At 39.6% G+C, this 21,073-nt stretch overlaps 1 protein-coding gene and 1 pseudogene across 1 annotated transcript in view; both read left to right on the top strand.

The window, feature by feature from the left end:
* LOC113177341 (uncharacterized) overlaps positions 1–21,073 on the top strand; it is a 339,679-nt gene that overhangs the window by 27,199 nt on the left and 291,407 nt on the right.
* The window catches only part of LOC113177981 (cTAGE family member 15-like), a 33,564-nt pseudogene continuing 21,413 nt past the window's right edge, over positions 8,923–21,073 (top strand).

Raw genomic sequence — 21,073 nt, 5'->3', positions numbered from 1 at the left:
AAAAAGTAGAGATACTACCCTGCATTATATCAAATCATAATGGAATGAAATTAGAAATCAATGATAAAATAAAAAAATCCATTCCAACACCTGGAGACTAAATAATATTCTAATAAATAGACAATGGGTTGCCAAAGACATCAAAGAGAAAATTAAAAAAAAATTAGAGGTAAGTTAGAACACAGACACAATATATCTAAATTTCTGGGGCACTATGAAAGCAATTCTAAGAGGAAAGCTCATTGCTTGGAGTTTATTCCTTAAAAGAAAAAAAAAGTCAACAATTAAATGAGTTAACATTACATCTCAAAGCCCTAGAAAAACAAGAGCAAATCAATACCAGAAGCAGCAGAAGACAGAAAATAATTAAAACCAAAGGAGAAATCAATAAAATTGAAACAAAAAAAAAATTGAAAAAACTTACAAAACAAAAAGTTGGTTCTTTGAAAAAACTAAATAAAATTGACAGACCCTTAGTCATGCTATTAAAGAGAAGAAGAGAGAATACCCAAATCACTAACATATGTGATGAAAATAGAAATATCACAACAGACACTACGGAAATACAGAAGATAATTAGAAACTATTTTAAAAACTTGTACTCCAATAAAATAGAAAATATTGAAGGCATCAAAAAATTTCTAGAGTCATATAGTTTGCCCAAACTGAATCAGGATGATATAAACAATTTAAACAGATCAGTTTTGAGTGAAAAAATAGCAGATGTCATCAAAAGTCCACCAACAAGAAAAGCCCAGGACTGAATGGATACACAGCCAAGTTTTAAAAGACCTTTAAAGAAGAACTAGTACCAATACTCTTCAATTTATTTCAGGAAATAAAAAAAAGGCAGAACTTTCAAACTCATTTTATGAGGCCAATATCATCTTTATTTCAAAACTAGGCCAAGATACATTAAAAAAGAAAAAAAAAAACTTCAAAACCATTATCTCTAATGAACATAGATGCAAAAATCCTCAATAAAATTCTGGCAAATCAAATAAAAAACATATCAAAAAGATTGTGCACCATGATTAAGTGGGATTTATCCCAGATATGCAATGTTGGTTCAACATATACAACCAATAAATGTAATTCATTATATCAATAGGCTTAAAGATAAAAATCATATGAACATCTCAATAGATGCAGAAAGGGCATTTGACAAAATACAGTACCCCTTTACATTCAAAACACTAGAGAAACTGGGGGTAACAGAAATATATCTCAAATCATAAAGACAATCTATGCTAAGCCTCAGGCCAATGTCATTCTAAATGGAAAAAAAAAATTGAAGGCATTCCCTCTAAAAACTGGGCCAAGACAGGGGTGCCCTTTTTCAGTAATTCTATTTAACACAGTTCTTAAAACACTGGTCAGAGCAATCAGACAAATGAAAGAAATTGAAGGAATACAAATAGGAAAAAAAGAAATTCAATTGGCACTATTTGCTGATGATATGATTCTATACTTAGAAGACCCTAAATGTTGCACCAGAAAATTTCTAGAACTAGCAATTAAATTCAGCAAAGTAGTATATATATATATATATATATATATATATATATATATATATATATATATCAACACCCCTATATCAAAAGCATTTCTCTATGTCAGTGATAAATCCTCAGAAATCTGAAATGAGAAAAACTACCCCATTTACAATAGGCTCATAAAACATAAAATATTTGAGAATAAACTTAAAAGAATGTGAGAGATCTATGTAATGAAAATTACAGAACCCTACAGAAGGAAGTAAAAGAAGACCTTAGAAAATTGAAAGTTCTATCTTGCTCTTGGATGGGCAGAATTAATATTATCAAAATGACCATTCTTCCAAAAGCAATATACATATTTAATGCAATTCCAGTCAAAATTCCAATGATACTCCTCATTGAAATATAAAAAGCAATCATTAAATACATCTGGAAAAATAAGAGACCCCAAGTAACTAAATCAATCTATAGCAGAAAAAGTGAAGCAGGTGGCATCACTATACCAGACCTTCAACTATACTACAGAACAATAGTAACAAAAACAACAAGGAATTGGCACCAAAACAGACTGGTCGACCAATGGTACAGAATAGAGGACACAGAGTCTAACCCACAAAATTACAATTATCTTATATTAGACAAAGGTGCCAAAAAGATGCATTGGATTAAAGACAGCCTTTTTAACAAATGATGCTGGGAAAACTGGAAATCCATATGCAACAAAATAAAATTAAACCCCTGTCTCTCTCCATGCACAAAACTCAACTCAAAATTGATCAAGAACTTAGGAATAAAACCAGAGATCCTGCAACTAATAGAAGAAAAAGTAGGCCCTAATCTTCATATGTGGAGTCAGGCCTCAGCTTCCTTAATAAGACTCCTGTGGCACAAGAATTAAAATCCAGAATCAATAGATGGAATGAACTCAAATTAAAAAAAAAAAATTCTTCTCAAAAAAGAAACAATCTGTGAGGTGAATAGAGAGTCCACATCTTGGGAGCAAGTCTTTACCCCTCTCATATCAGATATAATACTCTCCTCTAGGGTAAATAAAGAACTCAAAAATCTAAACACCAAAAAAATCAAATAACACAATCAATAAAGGGGTGAAGGACCTGGATAGACACTTCTCAGATTATGTACAATCAATCAATCAATACATAAAAAATGTTCATCATCACTAGCAATTAGAGAAATGCAAATCAAAACCACTCTAATATTTCATCTCAACCCAGTAAAAATGGCAGCTCTTATAAAGACAAACAACACTAAGTGTTGGCATGAATGTGGGGGAAAAGGTACACTTATTTACTGCTAGTGGGACTTAAAATTGGTGTAGCCAATCTGGAAGTTAATATGAAAAGCAGTATGGAGATTTCTTGAAAAATTGGGAAGGGATCTACCATTTGACCCAACTATATTCTCCTGGATATATACCCAAAGGACTTAAACACAGCATACTACAGGGACACAGCCACATCAATGTTTATAGCAGCACAATTCACAAGAGCTAAATTGTGGAACCAACCTAGATGCCCTTCAATAGATGAATGGATTAAAAAAATGGCATATATACACAATGAAATTTTACTCAGCAATAAAAGAGAATAAAATCAGCATTTGCAGGTAAATGGATGGAGTGAAAGAAGATAATGCTAAGTGAAGTTACTCAATCCAAAATAACCAAATGCCGAAGGTTTTCTTTGATATAAGGAGGCTGATTCATAGTGGGGTAGGGAGAGGGAGCATGAGAGGAATAGTTGGACTCTAGATTGGGCAGTGGTTTTGGGGGATAATGGAGGGGACATGGGACTATAAATGATGGTGGAATGTGATGATCATTAATATCCAAAGCACATGTATGAAGACAAAAATTTGTGTGAATATACTTTGTATACAACCAGAGATATGGAAAATTGTGCTATATATGTGTAGTAAGAATTATAATGCTTTCTGCTATCATATATAAATAAAAAAAATCAAAGCTCTACATCAAACTTAAAGACTGCTTTGTGATGTGTATTTTATGCACATTTATTGGACTAAATTTTCCTGAAATGATTCTGTATAAAATTATATATTGTGTCAAATTATATTCATGGAACTTGAGACAATCAATTCCAACAAAATCTCTTCAATCTGACTGCCCAAATTGTAAAAACTAATTCTATTTAAATTAAGATGCCTATGGTTTCCACTTTCTTTTAAGGGTGGGCTACACACTTGCTTGACCAATGACAAAAGTTAGTTCCACTGTTTAATCCCTACAGTCTGTTATCATATGACATATTAGGTATACTTCTCTTGTTAACCTTGTTTGCTATCAAAAGTCTTATTAAGTGTATGCCTGAAGTTGAACAAAAAATTGTCTTAACAACTCAGGTTGTTTAAGACTTAGAGTTGGGAACTGTTTCAGGCCCTGATCTTGGACCTACCTGGGGGTCTTGCTCATTGTTCAGCAGGGAAATCCTAACATAGAATGCCATGTTTTGGGACAAAATGCTGTCACAATATTGGCAAGTCTAATTTCATTGCCTCTTCGACAAGGAGTAGATGTAGGTGCAAGTTCAGCCTACATGTCAATTTCTAGACTCTTGGTGTCTGGATTCCCATAAGATGATATGTTATATATCATCTCTGGTCTATCATGACTGTTATATGTAAATTGGCACATATCCACTATAAAAGCTATTTTTTGCTGTACAATAAAGCAGATGTTGTTCTCTGAAACCATCTTTGAAGTGGTTTCTCCATGCCCTCAATCTTCCACAGTCGATGCTGGACAATGGCAGGTCCCTCAGCAATTGTTTTTTGAATTTTTTGTTATTTTTTGTTTTTGTTTTTACTATGTCAGACTCTCTGTATAGGTCTGTTTTCAAAGACTGCCTAATATTTAGGGAGACTACCAAGAGTTTAGCAAGATAGCTTCAAGTAGAAGTAGCTCTTTTTATTTTGATAACAGACCAAGAAGCAAGTTTTATCCTAGCCATGTACTAGTATGTGATTTTGAAAATAATGTTTAACTCTCTTTGTTATGTGTGGCCTCATCCAACAAGGAGGTCCACAGAACAGGGTTGAGGAGAGTGTGGCTTCAGAGTCAATAATCAAGATCTCCAGAGACCAAACAGAAAACAGGTCTCATTTTATTGCACAGTCACCATGTATTTATACTCAGGCAGTAGCTAAGCAGATTACAGGCAGCCACCAATGCAATGTCTGCTAACTTTCCTCACAGCAACCAATCAATAAGTGGGCCATGGAGCAAGCACAGGAACTGCAACATATGGCCTGGGGCTGTGCCTCTCACAAGCCAAGCCTAGCATGAGGGGAGTGGCCTGTCGCTCACATGCCTAGCAAAAGGGGAGTGGCCTGCCACTCAGACGCTGTTAACACATGCCACATATGCAGTAATCCATGCACTTTTCCCCCACATCTTCCCACTCTTACTCTGCTGCAAAGATTTCAGCCAGCATTGCTGTTTTTCGTTGTGTTGTCTTCACATGGTTACATAACCATCTCACAACAAGAGAAAATATTATCACTATTATGAACAGTAGGGCCAGGGTAATAGCTTTATAAGGATTAGTTAATTCAGCTATTAGGTTTTTCCAATGTTCAGTCAATTCATGGAAGCAAGAAAAGGTTTTCAAGATAGACACCTTTGTCCATTGATTTTGACAATTATCTTGGTAAGGTTATGCATAGTCATAAAATAGTTAGCATCCCAAACACCATTAATATACTAAGAAAAATTTGAGAAGTGTAAGGTTACATGTTCAGATACAGCATATTGGGTGACACAAATACTCTAAAATTTAGAGTCACAAGTGAGGCTTTGCAACATAAACAGAATATCTAGTTTTTCCTGGTAGAGGTCTAGTTCTTGCTGAATGACTAAGATAGCGGCTTGAAACAATATATTTAGTCATTTTGAATGGCATAGGCTTCTGCCATGGTAGTAGACAAATTGTTTATAGTTTGAGCAGTCTAGATGCTCTGAGTTTGTGAAGCAGCGGCAGTGGTTGTGGCAGAAATGGTGGCAACCAGGGCAATAATCCCAGTGATGATAAGTCTAATTGCCTACCTTGTCCAGTGTAGTATGTCATTTAGAAGATTCTTCATCTCCATGTCCCATGGACTTCTCCACTCTCCAGACAGGTTCACTGGAAGCCAGACTGCTGGGGACACTCTGAGAATAAATAGATATTTAGCTTTCATAGCATGCGTTAGACAATTTGTTAGCCAGCAGGATATATTTACTGCATAAGGGATCTCTGTCTTAGTGATATTTATGCCATCAGTACCATTGATTTTTAGCCTGGCAAAGAGTGGTGTAACACAAGCTTGTGAATAGTGGGTACAAGCATAATTTGGCACAAAGACAAATCCATGTATATATAGTATATTAAGGGTGCTTGGAATGCTAATTATTTTATGACTATGCATAACCTTACCAAGGCAATTGTCAAAATCCATGGTCAGGGTATGGACTCAATATAGACCCATTTATCTAGCTGGCTGCTGTCCATTTGATGTGTCTAGAAGCTAGCAATATTGCTGTGATATCCATCATGCCATACTGATTTCCTGCATACCTGTTGGTAATGGCTTGTTCTGCATAGCAGTTACTGAAGTAGCCCATATGGTGTTTGGACACATTAGTTACATTCCAGGGGGCTGCACTTGCCCAGGCACATAGATGTTGTTCTTCCCCAGAGAAGGTATGGCAGTAACACATTAATTCTATGGGATGTTATCATTATCAGAGGGGAATATTCCAAAAAGCATTGTTGGGTACGTTGGTAACAAAGGTTTTTTGCATTTCCCATGGGGCAGTCTCTGGTTATAGGTAGAATTAACTATAACTCTAAGGTCAGTGAGAGATAATCCAGCATATGACTAATTATAGTTATCTACATGAGTTTCATTTGCAAGAGCAAAACAGAGAGGACTGCCTGGATTATTGTAGGAACAGATGAAGTGAGGCCATGAAGATATCAGGGAGCAGTTTTATTTGGCTGCAGCCAGGTTCAGAGGGCACAGCTTTTCTGTAATCAATCAATTCCCTGAACCCTGAGTTCAGTTAGTTTCAAAGTTTTATACCCAGCATGTAAGGGGAGAGGCTTAGAAGTTCACAGTCTACAGAACTTCAGATAAAAGCAGCTTTTTCTCCTAGTGTTTTTGTCAAGTTAACCTTTAAAGGACAACACCTGAAAAGTGGAGAGATTCTTCTTCCCCCTTTCTTTCCTCCCCCTGCCAGCTGTTACTATAGAGCCCGATTAGTAATTTTTCTTATCTTAAAAATGTAGACATATCTGTGAAGCCCAGCTCAAGGCCAGAGGCTTTGTTTGCACATTTCTACAAACTACTATATTGGATATGTTTGTGAAAAACTAGTAAGCGGGTGTCCAGCACTTCAAGTGCTGGTATCTTCTTGGCCAGTGGCCAAGTAAACAGGTGATACAAAAATAGAGAGTTTATCTACATTGAACTCTTTTGCTGGAAGTCCTAAAATCAGCCATAGTAAAGATTCTGGAGAAGACTAGTTAAGGATTTTCTGTGGAGAAAGGGGGTGCAACTTCATAATCAAGGTTATAAACTTTTGCTTGTGGGGATGCACCAACTTGTTGGCAATGTGCCTTCTTTGTTTGGCCTTTATATTGAAAAGATATATGGAAATGCCCCTGGGGGCTTGTTAGGGGCTATTGCCACCTCTGAATAATGGATGACCAATATTCCCAGTGACTTGCATCTTCTTTCAACTGATGGATTCCTAAATTTTGCTTCTTTGGCCTGACCCCTGCCCTCAGTCTGACACTGCAGAAAGGCTCAGTGCTGACTATGCATGAGGCACCTTGGAACATGCAAAGATTAGACTTAGCTCTTGTACTCAGGGAACTTCTAAGGCCTTAAAAGGAAAGTCTGTAAAATGGTAACCTTCTGTTAAATGGAGCAAGTAACAGTGATCTTGGAATTGGAGTGCTCAAACCTAGTAGACAGTAAGCCTTCTTCTTACCAACTGATCAACAAAGTTTGGCAAGTGCAACCTGTGATGTTGGGAAGAAGGGTGTACCTTAGCTTTGCTCATCCTTCACTCACATTCATTTCTTCTTAGTGTTCTTTGTGTGGTACAACTTCATCTTTCCTTAGGTGTAGGCCCTCATGTCAAGTCTGTCTTTGAGTTTCATAATTTCCTCTCATTCTTTAGAGTCAAGAGGTTGTTCTGGCCTTACCTGTAGCATCTGTGCTAATTGCAGGTGCCCTCTCCTGGATCAGCTCATGTATCCTCTTGCCTACAGATTACATCAAGGTGGAATTAATGGACCCATGAGATCCCAACCACAGCTCATTTCCTGTAGATTCCCAACCTCCTCTACTGCTCAAGCTTCCAGAAATGCCAAGTAGGAGTTCCCCAAAACTGAAGTGGAAGCAATGTAAGCATCCATTGACGGAGGAATGGATAAATATGTTGTCCATCCACACAATGGAATCTAATTCATCCCACATTGTGTTAAGTTTAGTCACACAATCACAAAAGGACACTTACTATGTAATTCTGCTTAGATGATGTATATAGAGACATCAAACCCACAGAAATAGAAAGCAGGGGACTGGATGATGGGCAATGGGGTGGCAATATTTCATGGGTGCAGAGTTTCTGTTATGAAGATGAAGTCTAGCAATAGATGGTGGTGATAGTGAATGTACTGAGCACTTTGAATTCTATTTGCACTTAAAAATGGTTAATGTGGGTTGGGATTATGGCTTAGTAATGTTGCCAATGTTTATAGCAGCTCAATTTACAATGACTAAGCTGTGGAAGCATCATAGATGCCCTTCAATAGATGAAATGATAATGAAACTGTGATATGTATACACAATGGAATATTACTCAGCTTTAAAAGAGAATAAAATTATGGCATTTGTAGGTAAATGGATGGAGCTGGAGCATATTATGCTAAGTGAAGTAAGCCAATTCCAAACAACAACAAAAACCAAAGGCTGAGTGTTCTCTCTGATAACTGAATGCTGATCCCTAATGGGGGGGGGAATGGAGGAATTATGATGGGGAAAAGGGGAGGGAGGGATGAAAGGGAGCATGTGGAGAGTAAAGATGGTGGAATAAGATGGAAATCATTAACCTAGGTACATATATGAATGCACATATAGTGCGTTGTTACATCGGGTAAAACCAGAGAAATAAAAAGTTGTGCTGAAATTGTATAGAAGGAACCAATATGCTTTCTTCTCTCTAGCCCAAGACTACAGGTTCCTGGGTCTATTTCTAGCCATAATTGACAGCTGATTTAAAGGAATTCCTGACTGCATCCTTCACAACCCCACTGTCAAGATGGTCTAGAAGAAAACATGAAGGTGATTCCTATCACTACAGCCTCTAAGAACAGAGGTGTCTCTTTGCAGAATGCAGAATGGCTTCACCCTTCCTACAGAACTAGCCTCTAAAGCCTCCTGGGTCATCGGGGCCTTGGGCAATGGGCTGTGTGAGAGAAAGCTGATTCTGATACCAGTTGGCAAAGGAGGTGAGAAAAGTGAGTGGCGGGCACCTAGATAGCCTTCATCCTCCATCAAATAGTAAGTACTACCTCAGTGAGGGAGATCCTGGGAACAAGGGAGATATGCCTTTCTGGCAACAATTGCTAACACTCAACCCCAAAAGTAATAGCCCAAATGTGGTCTACTGGGTAGCCCTAAAGGGACTGCCTTATGTAGGTTCAAGGTCAAGATAGCCTGCTAGAAAGACTGAATCTCCTGCCTGGAGAAACTCCTTCCCAATTTCAGGTACTACAATGTGCTGAAATTGTATAGAATTTCAGTGAACTGGAGGCCATAGAGGTGGAAGGAAGTGAAATCCTCCAAAACCCGGGTATTGAGGTGCTTCAGAAAACAACCAAGTAATGTGGAGTGAGGTGAGGGCCAGGATCAGTTCTCAAAGATCCAGATTTGGAGGCTATTCAACCTCTCTGCATGTTAGATACTGGAGGTACTGACAGAAAGTTGATTAGAATAGCCAAATAAGAAGGGAATCACCCAAGAATTCAAGTTTTCTCCCCCTTCAGACTTTTCTCCCCACTAGGGAATGGCCTACAAAGTGTTCAGCTGGCAGGCAGGAACTTAGGAACACTTGTGATTGCAGGCAGAGAGTTGCTCATGGCTAACTTCACTTGAAGTTGTTTCTTTGTTTCAGAATCTGCTCTTTAGAAAAGGCCTTAAACCAGTCAAAGATACACAGCTGCTCTTCTAAGTGACCTAGAGTAAACTTTGCTCACTATAACTCATTATAATGCTAAACTCTCTGCCCTAAATTAAGTGCATATGCATTTATTTGGTTTGCTTTGGTTTGGTACTGGGAATAGACACCAGGGATGCTTTACCACTGAGCTACATTTAATGGTAGAGATATCTCAGAAGAAAAGAAAAAGAACATGATGCCACCTGTATCATTGTGAGCCCTTCAGAAATCAATCTTGAACATTCTTGCTACTTTGTAGTATTGAAATAGAATGTCTAATCAGGAATGTCTATTACCTCATATGAAGACAAAGACTAGTATGTAAAAGGAAACTAACTAGAATATATAAGAGATCACTTTCTACACTAAATGTTCAGCCTTCAGATAAGAATCCACTGAGGCTAGATGCACACAAATAAACACTGCTTCCTCTTGAATACCCTGGTGTCTCCTGTCTGTGAGAGAATCCCACACAACATTTTATTTTGTTTTGTTTGAGGCAGGATCTCACTTATCTTATCCTTCTCTTTGATATATATTTATAATGACCAGCTTTCTTAGAAGTGTTTATATCCTGTGAGAAGTGAAAAGAACATCTGAAAAAAGATGTCAAAGACTCTTAAATAAATAGTTGTCTACAAAAAAATGACATGAAAACCAACTCAATTTATTTTTAAAAACATTTCATATCATATACTATTTAAAACAACTTTTCAAAACTGATTTATTCCCATGTTTGAAACTCTTCTCAAATTATTTTTCAAATGTCTAACACAAGAGTTTTTCTATGGAATAATTCAGATGACTTCTGTAGAAATTGTCAACAAGGCTAAAGATGTAGCTCAGTGGTAGAGAGCTTGTCCAGCATGTACATGGCCCTGAAGTTTAACCCCCAACACTGAAAGGAAAGGAAAGGGAAAAAGAAGAAAGGAAGGAAGGATAAAGAGAGGGGACAGGAGGGGAGGGAAAGGAATGAGTAATTATAACAAAAGGGCAAGTGGTATAAATATAAATATATGGTTTACTAACTCTTTAAAAAATTTACAGAGCTGTAGAATTTTAGTTACATCAAACTGGGTGATATTATGACTATATAGAATGGCACATAATAAGTTCTGCCTTAGCCTGGCCTAAACCAAATAAATGGGTGGGTGACCTGGAGAGGACTTCTGTCTGGCTTGATTTGGACTGTCTTGAACCTTCACTGGTTCAGAATTTATAGCATAGTGGAGGGACCAAGACTTCCCTGACAGGCAGTGTAAGTGTGCTAGGCCCCTGAGATCCCATGACCAGGGATGCCCATGCCCATGCCCACAGCCTCTCCCCACCACTCACTGGTACAAAATGGTCTGCTCCATTGCCTGGTGCAGGTTTTCTCCTGACCAAAGGCCTGAGTGTTTGCAGCCTATTTGGGCGTGGCTGGGGATTGTATGGTTGTGGAGGGAATAGCCAAAGTAGCCTTAGCACGATGGAGAGGCAACAGCTATCTCTCAGCCATACTTGGGGGTGGTCCTGGAAGAATTAAGTAGGGTTGTGGTCTACCTTGACTGAAGACATGGAAACACACCCTAGTCCTTATGGCTGTCCATGGGAGTTGGTGATATGTACAGCTATTGAATTTTTTGTTGTTCTCTTGTTTTTGTGGAGAAGTTATCAGTCTGTGAGAAACAGGCATTACATGAGAAGATAAAAAAAAAATACTTGCTCTAAAACTTTTTGGACTAATTCAAGAAAAAAATGTCAATTACTTGAAAATGTTAGCCTTGTTCAAAAAGCACATGATGGCTTAGAGTCACCTTTAAAGGATATTGTAAGGGACCGGCAAAACGTTGGAGGAAGAGACCACCAAGAGACTGCCTCATGCAACAGCAAAAGGGTTTATTTGGGGACCAGCATGCTGGGGCTCAGTGCTCACTTGAATAGAGCAAAGAAAGATAGAGCCCTGAGAAGAGCTTAAGCAGAGTTTATATACTTTTCTTGGAGAGGGCAGGGAGGGAAGTTCATTGACGGGTCAGGGCGAGTGGGCACTTTGCCTGCAACCGAGTGAGGGAGTGCATCCTGCAGTTTGGCAGTTGGGGACAGCACATTCTGGGAACAAGATTAGCAAACAGTTCGCAGGATTTTAACAGTGTTTTGTTAAGCATATAGAAAAACAGAGTGACAAGTACCTATTTTATTATCCTTTCATTTCCCACTTCTTCTTCTGGCTACTTTTAATCATAAAAGTGATCATTGGGGGGTGTCACATTTTATGTCTGTTAGTGGGGTATATTGTTGTCTGATTACCATAAGTTTGACTTGTCTAATTTGGGCTTGGAGAAAGGAAACTACACGTTTGAGCAAACAGGGTCCTAGAGTTAGCAACAATATAAGAATTATTAAAGGACCTGCCAGGGCTGATAAAAGCGTAGTTAACCAGGGGGAGTGTGTGAACCAAGACTCATACCACCCTTTTTGGATCTCTCTCTCTCGCTGATGCTCTTTAAGGCGTCTTTTTAATTTACTCATAGATTTTTTTTTTATAACTCCAGTATGGTTGGCATAAAAACAACCCTCAATGCAGCACAAAGGCCCTCTTCTCTCATGAAGAGGAGGTCCAACTCTCACCTGTTCTGTAAAACAACTTCAGAGAGAGAGGTTAAAGATTCCTGCAAAGCTGTGATGGAGGTTTATAATATTTTTAAGTTTTGTTCCATTGCTGTTTCTAATTGGGTCATTTGTTGTGTCCCATGGACCAGGGCAGTGGTTCCTGTGCCCACCCCTGTAGCAATTCCCATTCCTAATAAGATGGCTAAAGTGAGGGATGCAGGTTCCCAGTGAAACCGGGTTGTATGCCCCCCTATTTGATCTTTAAATGAACCTGCATCATGATAGAGCACTCTGGGAAACATCTGCACCATTATACAATTAATTGCATCTGTTGACCATTTTATGAAAACATAAATAATGTTTAAGTATATACAATTATACTGTTGTAGGGACGGACAAGGTAAGGCACCTAAGATAGCACTGAAGACAGGGAAACAGTCCTATTTGGTTGCAACTAGATTCAGAGGGCATTGCTTCTGTTGTAATCAATTAATCCCCTGAACCCCAAGTTTAGGTAGTTTCAGAATTTTGTACTCAACATGTAAGGGAAAGGGCTCAGAAGTCCATAGTCTGCAGAAGTTCACAAAAAGCAGTTTTTGTTTCTGTTTTTTTCTCTGTTCTGGGCAAGTTAACTTTTCAAGGACACCTGAGAGGGGGAGAACTTTTTCTTTTTCTTTTTTTTTCCTTGCCAGCTGTTACCATGGAGCCCAGTTGATAACTTTTTTATCTTAGAAATGTAGCCATCTCTGTGAAGCCCCAGCTCAAGGCCAGAGGCCCTGTTCACATATTTTGTGAAAAACTAGTAAGGGGGTATCTAGCTTAGAAGTGCTGATTTTTCCAGCCTGTGGCCAAGTAGAACAGGGCAACATGAAAAGATGAAGTTTATCTGTACTGAACTCTTTTATAGGGACTCTTTTGCTGAAAGTCCTAAAGTCAGCCATAGTGAAGACTTCTGGAGAAGGCCAGTTAAGACTTTTCTGTGGGCCTGGTACAGAGGGGGAGGATGGGGAAAGTGGTGCTGAGAGCAGCTCCGTGGATCTGAGAATGAGGAAGGAGAGATGTAAAAGAATAATGGGAAAGGGGTTTGGGATTTTTCTAGCAACAAAAACTTGAGTAGTAGAACAGGTAGAGCAGAGGGGAAGAGTGGAGTGAGTATCCCAAAAAGCCTGTGAGGGACTTTAAATTCTTAGTAACCTGTTTTCAATGATAACAAAGCAACTTTAGAGGCCATTTTCATTACATCTTGGATAGGGGTCTGAGGGCTCTCCTCAGCTGGTTTGAGCTTTGGGTTAGCTGGTAAGAGGACCTGGTGGGACCCGGCATGGGCACTTACAGGAGAAGAGAGGAGTGAATGGGTGGAGAGATACCTCAGTACCTGTTATTTCAGCAAGGGGCAATGGTCTGAGAACTGGCGGAGGTTTGGGTTCCATCAGGTAGCCCCTGTATGTTTATGTCCTTATGACTTACAGAATAAGTCGTTTTTTTTTTTTTTTTTTTTCACAGAGCCATGACTGTTTGTGGCTTCGATAGTCTGTTGGGCAAACATAGTAATCTAGGTTAGCCAACCTGCATCTGGCTCGTGTGTCCCTACATCCATAATGTTTGTTTCCAGCCAGAGTCTGGACAGGGCGTAGGCTTGAGATGAGAGGCATGGATCCAGGAAGTGATTCTGTCTACCTTTACCGCTGTATGTGTTATAAGTAGCACCTGGTATGGTCCTTTCCAGCAGTGTTCCAGGGATGACACCTGATGTCGTCTTACGTAGATGAAGTCTCCCACTTGATATCGGTGTGGAGTCCCTTCTTCCCCAGGTTGGTAGGCAGTGGCCAGCTGTTTCCACAGGTATCGCTAGGTTCTTTCAAGAGCTTTAAGTCTGTCAAGCAAGGGGGTGTGAAAGGAATTGTTAGGTCTTAGAGTTGGGGTTAGGTCCCTTACTGGAGGAGGGGCACCATAGAGAATTTTATACGGGGTGAGGTTACACAAAGAAACAGAGGGAGTATTTCTTGCATGAAACAGTGCATAAGGCAGGAGCATAGTCCAATTTTTTTGCCGGTCTCTAAGCTTAATTTCATTAAGGTCTCTTTAATGGTTCTATTTATTTATTTATTTATTTATTTATTTATTTATTTATTTATTTATTTATTACCTGACCTGAGCTCTGGGGTCTGTAAGCATAATGTAACTTTCAATTAATCCCCACGGTCCTGGTTAACCCCTGACTTACCTGGGCCACGAACACCGGTCCATTATCAGACCCTATTACCTTAGGCAGGCCGTATCTTGGAAAAATATCTTTCAGGATCTTCTTGACCACCATTTGTGCCGTTTCTTTTTTTTTGTGTGTGTGTGTGTGGAGGGGGAAGGCTTCAATTCATCCTGAAAATGTATCTACAAAGATTAGGAGATATTTAAGTCCATATCTTGTTGGCTTAATTTTAGTAAAGTCCACTTCCCAAAATAGTCCTGGTCTGGTTCCTCGAAGGCGCCTTCCTACCAGAAGCTTGGAGGGGTAAGCATTAACCAATTGATAGACCCGACAGGCTTTTGTTACCCGTTCAGCTATTTCTTTTCGCTGTGAGCCGGTTAGTGGAAAACTCTGTTCTTGATCCTTTAGGAATGCCTGCAATTTCTTTGAACCAAGGTGAGTGAGTTGGTGTACATTTTTAACGTAGTGTAGGGCTTTCTGAAATTGCAGGCTGGGCTCAGTAAAGTCGAGGAGTTCAGTGTCAGAGACCTTATGTTCCCCCGGTGTGGAAAGTGTTAACATGGTTACTCCATTTAGGGCTGCCAATTTAGCCTCTTCATTTGCCCTCTTGTTAGATGGGGGTGGTATCTGCACAACGGTTTGCTTTCTGGGCTCAGTGAGCCATCGTTTACCTCCCCTAAGGGAATAGTCCAGGAAGATTACTTCTTGCTGGCAAATTTGGGCCTTTTTGGCAGAAGCTCTATACCCGAGTTGAGCAAGCTCGGATAATAGTGCTTGGGTCCCAGACTCATAGTTTTCCTTGGTATCGGCTGTCAGTATCAGGTCATCCACATATTGAAGTAGGGTGACTTTGGAGTGCGTAGTTCTGAAGTTGTTGAGATCTCTGTGGAGGGCTTCATCAAAGAGAGTGGGGGAGTTTTTGAACCCCTGTGGGAGTCTAGTCCAAGTTAGTTGATCAGATGTTCCGGTTTCTGGGTTTACCCATTTGAAAGCAAACAGCAACTGACTATCTTTATGCAGAGGCAAGCAAAAGAAAGTATCTTTTATGTCCAGAACAGTATAACATTTTCGCTCAGGGTTCAGGGTGCTAAGCAGATTATACAGATGGGGTGAATGTCCTGCATTCTGTTGTTGATCTCTCTTAGGTCTTGAATGGGGCGATATTCCCTGGTTCTTGGCTTTTTTTTTTTTTTTTTTTACTGGTACTTGGGAGTGTTCCAGGCTGATTGAAAGGGCATAAGGACCCCTAAGGCCAGATATTTCTGAATATGGGGCCTTATCCCATTGTTAGCTTCTTTGTTCAGAGGATCTTGTTTAATATTAATTGGGGAGGCTGAGGTTTTTAACTCCACTGTTATTGGAGGTTGTTTTACGGCTAGGCCTAATTTAGCAGTTTTTGCCCAGGCATCTGGGTAATCTGTTATCCATTTCTGGGATAGCTTGCCTGTTTGATCAGTCTTGGGGGGTGTGAAGAGTTGATGTTCATCTTTTACTGACATAGTTAAAGCCATGACTATAGGAGTGTTTACTGAAGGATTGAGAAATTCCATTTGGGGGCCTTCAGGGTTAACAGTTATTCTGGCCCGGAGTTTGGTGATCAGATTTCTGCCCATCAATGAGACTGGGCATTCTGAGATCACTAGGAAGGAGTGATGGACTTTTTTTTTCCCCAGATCCATGGTCCTCCTAGTTGTCCAAGCTCAATATTTACTGCTGTTAGCCCCTTGAACTAGAGACTTTTTAGTTGATAGAGGGCCCAATGGGGCCTTAAGGGCTCAGTATACTGCCCCTGTATCCACTTTAAAGTTTATTGGGGTCCCCTCCACTTCAAAAGTTTCCTTGAGCTAGGGGAGGGGACCCGAGCCCCGACTTTCCTAGTCATCCTCCAGAGTTAGAATGGCTGGCTGGCATGGCTGTTTCTTTCTAGGGCACTCTTTGACCTAGTGTCCTTTTTCTCCTCAGTAGGCACATTGATCTGAGGCAAGAGGTGGCTTCTGGCATGGGCCCAGGTATCCCTTTCTGTCTCCCTGTCTCTTAACTTCTGGCCTATTTTTTGTTGTGACCAGGAGCTTAGTCAATGTCTTAGTCTGTCTTTTGCTTCTTTCATCCTCCCTTTGCTCCCTTTCTTTCTCCCTCCTTTGTTCCTTCTCTTCCTCAGTTTCTCTCTTATAGTATACCTTCTTGGCTCCTCTGACTAATCTCTCAAAGTCATATCTTGTAATCCATCTAAGCACTGTAATTTTCTTTTAATATCCAGGGCAGCTTGCCCAATAAAGGCCATCGTGACAGATGCCTTTTGATCCTCTGCCTGAGGATCGAAATGAGTATATCTCCTATATGCCTCCATAATTTTCTCCAGAAACATAGAGGGAGATTCATTAGGCCCTTGAATAATTTCTCTTACCTTGGCCAAATTAGTTGGCCATCTAGCAACTGCTCGGAGACCCGCTATTAGAGCCCGGCAATAAGTGGACAGATGCTCCCTACCTTCAAAGGTGTTGGGGTCCCAGTTGGGTTAGTTCAAGGGGAAGTTGTGTTGGTCACCCATCTGGTCTGAGGATATTTTTTTTAGCTTCCAGGAGGATTCTCTTTTGTTCCTTTGTCATGAAGAGAGTCCGTAGGAGTTGTTGGCAGTCATCCCAAGTAGGCTGGTGTGAAAACGTTGGCGGGTTCTTTGAGTTCTTTTAGCTGGGCCAGTTTCTTCCAGGGGAGGAGGGCTGTGTGTGCCATGGGGGAGTCATCTGGAGGGTACTGGGCTGGTTCAGCTTCCTCCAATCATGGAGAGGCTGAGTCAGCAGCAGGGGAATCACTTAGAGGGTGTTGGGGTTGGGGGACGAGGGCAGGGGATAAGGAGGGGGAGGAGAGTCCAGTAGAGTCAAATCTTGAGATTTAGGGAGAACAGAGGGTGGAGGAGAAGGAGGAGCAGAGGGTTTGAGAGACATAATCATGGGGGAAGAAGTAGGAGCTGGGGCAGGGTGAAGCAGCTTCACCCATGGTGGAGGAGATTTGTAGAGGTCCTGCCAAGTTAAGATATACGGCTGTTGATCTGGATGGTTATGTGGTCCCAGTTGAAAGACAAAGCCAATATCTCTGACTTTTTAAATTAGTGGGAAGTAGAAAGATCCTTCTGGAGGCCATCCAATTCCAAAGGTGGGCCATTCTGAGGCACAGAGAGTCTGCCAGGTCCGGCGTTTTACTGAAAAAGAAAGATTCTGCACCCTTAAGCGGACTTTAGTCCAGTGATCAAGGGTCAGGGACAGAGGCGTGGAATGGCTTTGTCCCATACTGGAAGCTACTCAAACAGAGACAATACAAATGTGACACAATCATACAAACATGGACACACACAGTAAACGTGTGACACAAGTTTAGAGGCAAAGATTAAAAACAGACAGTGAATTCAACCTGAGAGAAAGAATTGCCGGCAAGACCAGACGGGTTGGCAGCAGAATATACCAGATGAGGGCACCTCCGTCCCCCCCAGAGTCTTTCAAAGCGTCCCTTGAAAGACGTGGACTGTGGTTTCTGGACACGTCTGTCCACCACCACCAGGGGGAGCTTACACTCTCTGCTAGCAGAAAAACCAGAAGGCTCTGAGAGCTCACGCTCTTCGCTGAGCCAAAAACCAGACTGTGAGGGATTGCAAAGGAAAAACAAGAAGGAGAAAAAGGAGGAGAAGAAGAAGAAGAAGAAAAGGAAGAGGCGCCTTACTTACCCCCTAAAGGAGTCTGTTGGTGTCTTCCTGTCCGGCGAGGCGCTCTTCCTGGCCAACGCTCCAAATGTAAGGGACTGGCAAAACGTTGGAGGAAGAGACCACCAAGAGACTGCCTCATGCAACATAGCAAACAGTTCTCAGGATTTTAACAGTGTTTTGTTAAGCATATAGAAAAACAGAGTGACAAGTACCTATTTTATTAACCTTTCAATATCATTTTGGTGAAGGAGTCAGTAAAGACAGAAAACTTGGAGGCAATATATAAAATCCTGGAGAGGTCCATATCTAAACTTGAGGATGAAATACTCTTTCTAGAAAATGAGCTAAAAGAAGAGAATACTAAATATTCTCAAGAGGATAAATTGATGGTGGATATATCAAAAAGGATTAAGTCCCTAGAAGATGAATCAAAATCCCTTAAATCACAAATACCTGAAGCTAAAACAAACTTGAGAATATTTCAAATGAATAAAGAAAGAATTACAGTAGCAATAAAAGAGGCTTTGAATGAGTTCAGAAAAGTCATAAAGAGCTTTTACGAGAAGTTGAAGTATGGAAAGAAAAAGTGAATGGCCTTACTAAACAGAAAATTATATTTGAACACTCTAAAGTACATGCAGAACGAATTCTAGGAGACAAATAAAATCACATTAATTCTCTGACTGAACACTTACTGCAGATAAAAGATTTGGCTCCCATGCTTGAAAAAGTGCTAACAGATTATGGTTACTTGGAATTGGAATTGAAGAGTTAATCAGAAATTAGTGCTCACTTAGAAGATCAGCCAAAAGGGTCTTGGAAGACACTGGTTTATGATGCGAAGTTAAAGGCCTCTTTTAAAACCTTAGAAAGAGAAATAAATCAAATTTTTACTTTATTATCTGAAGTAATTGAAACAAAGGAAGACCTAATAGAACATATTAGAAATCTTAAGACAGAACAAGCATCTTTGCAAACAGAAAATACAAAGTTTGAAAGTGAGAATCAGAATCTTCAGCAGAAACTTAAAGTCATGATGGAATTATATCAAGAAAATGTAATGAAACTCCAAAGAAAATAGGAGAGAAAAATTACCAGATAGAGCAATAAGAGAAACTTTTCAAAGAGGAAGAAAAGATCAGCCATACAACTAAAGTGCTGGAGACCAATAGAAAGTGATCAAAAGATCTTGAAGAAGAATTGGAGAGAACCATTTGTTTTTATCAGGGGCACATTATTTACTATGAGAAAAAAGCTCATGGTAATGAGTTGGCAGCTAGGAGTGCTGAAAGATACCTCAATAATTTAAGGAAAAAATGCTCACAATATACAAAAATTAACTGAAATAGAGTTATAATTTAAGCTTGTAGAAAAAGATCCTTCTGTGCTTGATGCTTCAAATACAGCCTTTGGCAAAAAGAATCCTCCAAATGGTCCCTCACCATTGGGTCAACCTTCATGTGAAATAAGACCTTCTCATTTGGAAAAGGCTACACTCATACCCTCAACTTTGGTGCCAGTAGGAGGAGAAAGAGGCTCAAGGGGCCCAGAGAATCCTCTGGACCATCCAATTAGCAATGAAAGAAGAGAATCAAACTGTGATAAGTCAACTTATCCTCAGAGAGCACCATCTGACATATGGCCCCTGGAGCATCCATGGGAACAGGCCCATAGGATAATGATCCCTTCACCAGGCCAACCATATTCTGATCCACATCTTCCTCTACAAAGGCAAGATGGTTGTTATTCTAAATATGGTAGACCGTCTGGATCAGCAGAACTCAGAAGTTCCACTATGCTGCCTTTGGATAAAATGGATGGGCCTATATACTCAGAAATGGAATCTAGTAGAAATGATACTAAAGTTGATCTAGGTGATTCCAATGTACCTGATTCATCTCTCCCTGCTGAAAACCAAGCAACTGGCTCTGGCTTTTCTTTCTCATCTTACCCTCCAATCAGAAGTCCATTGTTTTCTGAGGATCCAAGGAGTCAGTTCATGAGAAGAGGACCTTTTCTTCCTCCACCTCCTCTAGGAAACACTCATGGAGCATCACAAAAATATATACAGTACATACTTATATGTACTTTACCTAAATAATTGGGCTGTCATTATAAAAATCAAAATTCCCATGACTAAGAAGAATCCTCTTCTTGATATTTGAACTGTCATAATTAAAGAAATAGTCTTTTTTATATGACTGATGTGAAGAAATATAGTACAAGGAAATGAAACTAATAGGTATATGATTAAGTGTTTTATTTATAAACTTTTTTTTAGTTGTTGATAGACCTTTACTTTATTCACTTATTTATATGTAGTACAGAGAATCAAACCCAGTACCTCACACATGCTAGGCAGGAGTTCTGCCACTGAGCCACAATCCTAGCTCATGATTATATTTTAATAACCACTAACAATAATCTAAAAGAAAATGAGAATATCTCCATTATTAAACAAATACAAGCCAAAAATATATAACCAATAACAATTAGGCCTGAATTATTTTCTAATGTTGTATTCATTACAGGGATTCTTTGATTCTATAGTGGTTTTACCAAAGGCCTGAAATATTTCCTTGCACTTGGTGAGCATCTAGTCTTCTATAATAGAGGAAATGGATATGGTAGAATTTTGTTGAAATGAATTAAATTTATACACTCAGGGATATCAATATTCCTCAAATATGTTATGGATTAGAGAGTATTCATATTGAGTAAAAGGACTGTATGTTTAAAAAAATGAGGGCTGCATTTGTAACTCAGTTATATAGCACTCACAAGAACATGTGAGGTCTTGGGTTCAAACCTCAGCACCACATATTAAAAAAATA

This window comes from Urocitellus parryii, chromosome 11 (genome assembly GCF_045843805.1).
Source record: "Urocitellus parryii isolate mUroPar1 chromosome 11, mUroPar1.hap1, whole genome shotgun sequence".
NCBI classification, from domain to species: Eukaryota; Metazoa; Chordata; class Mammalia; order Rodentia; family Sciuridae; genus Urocitellus; species Urocitellus parryii.
This window is presented reverse-complemented; position numbering and strand designations above follow the sequence as displayed.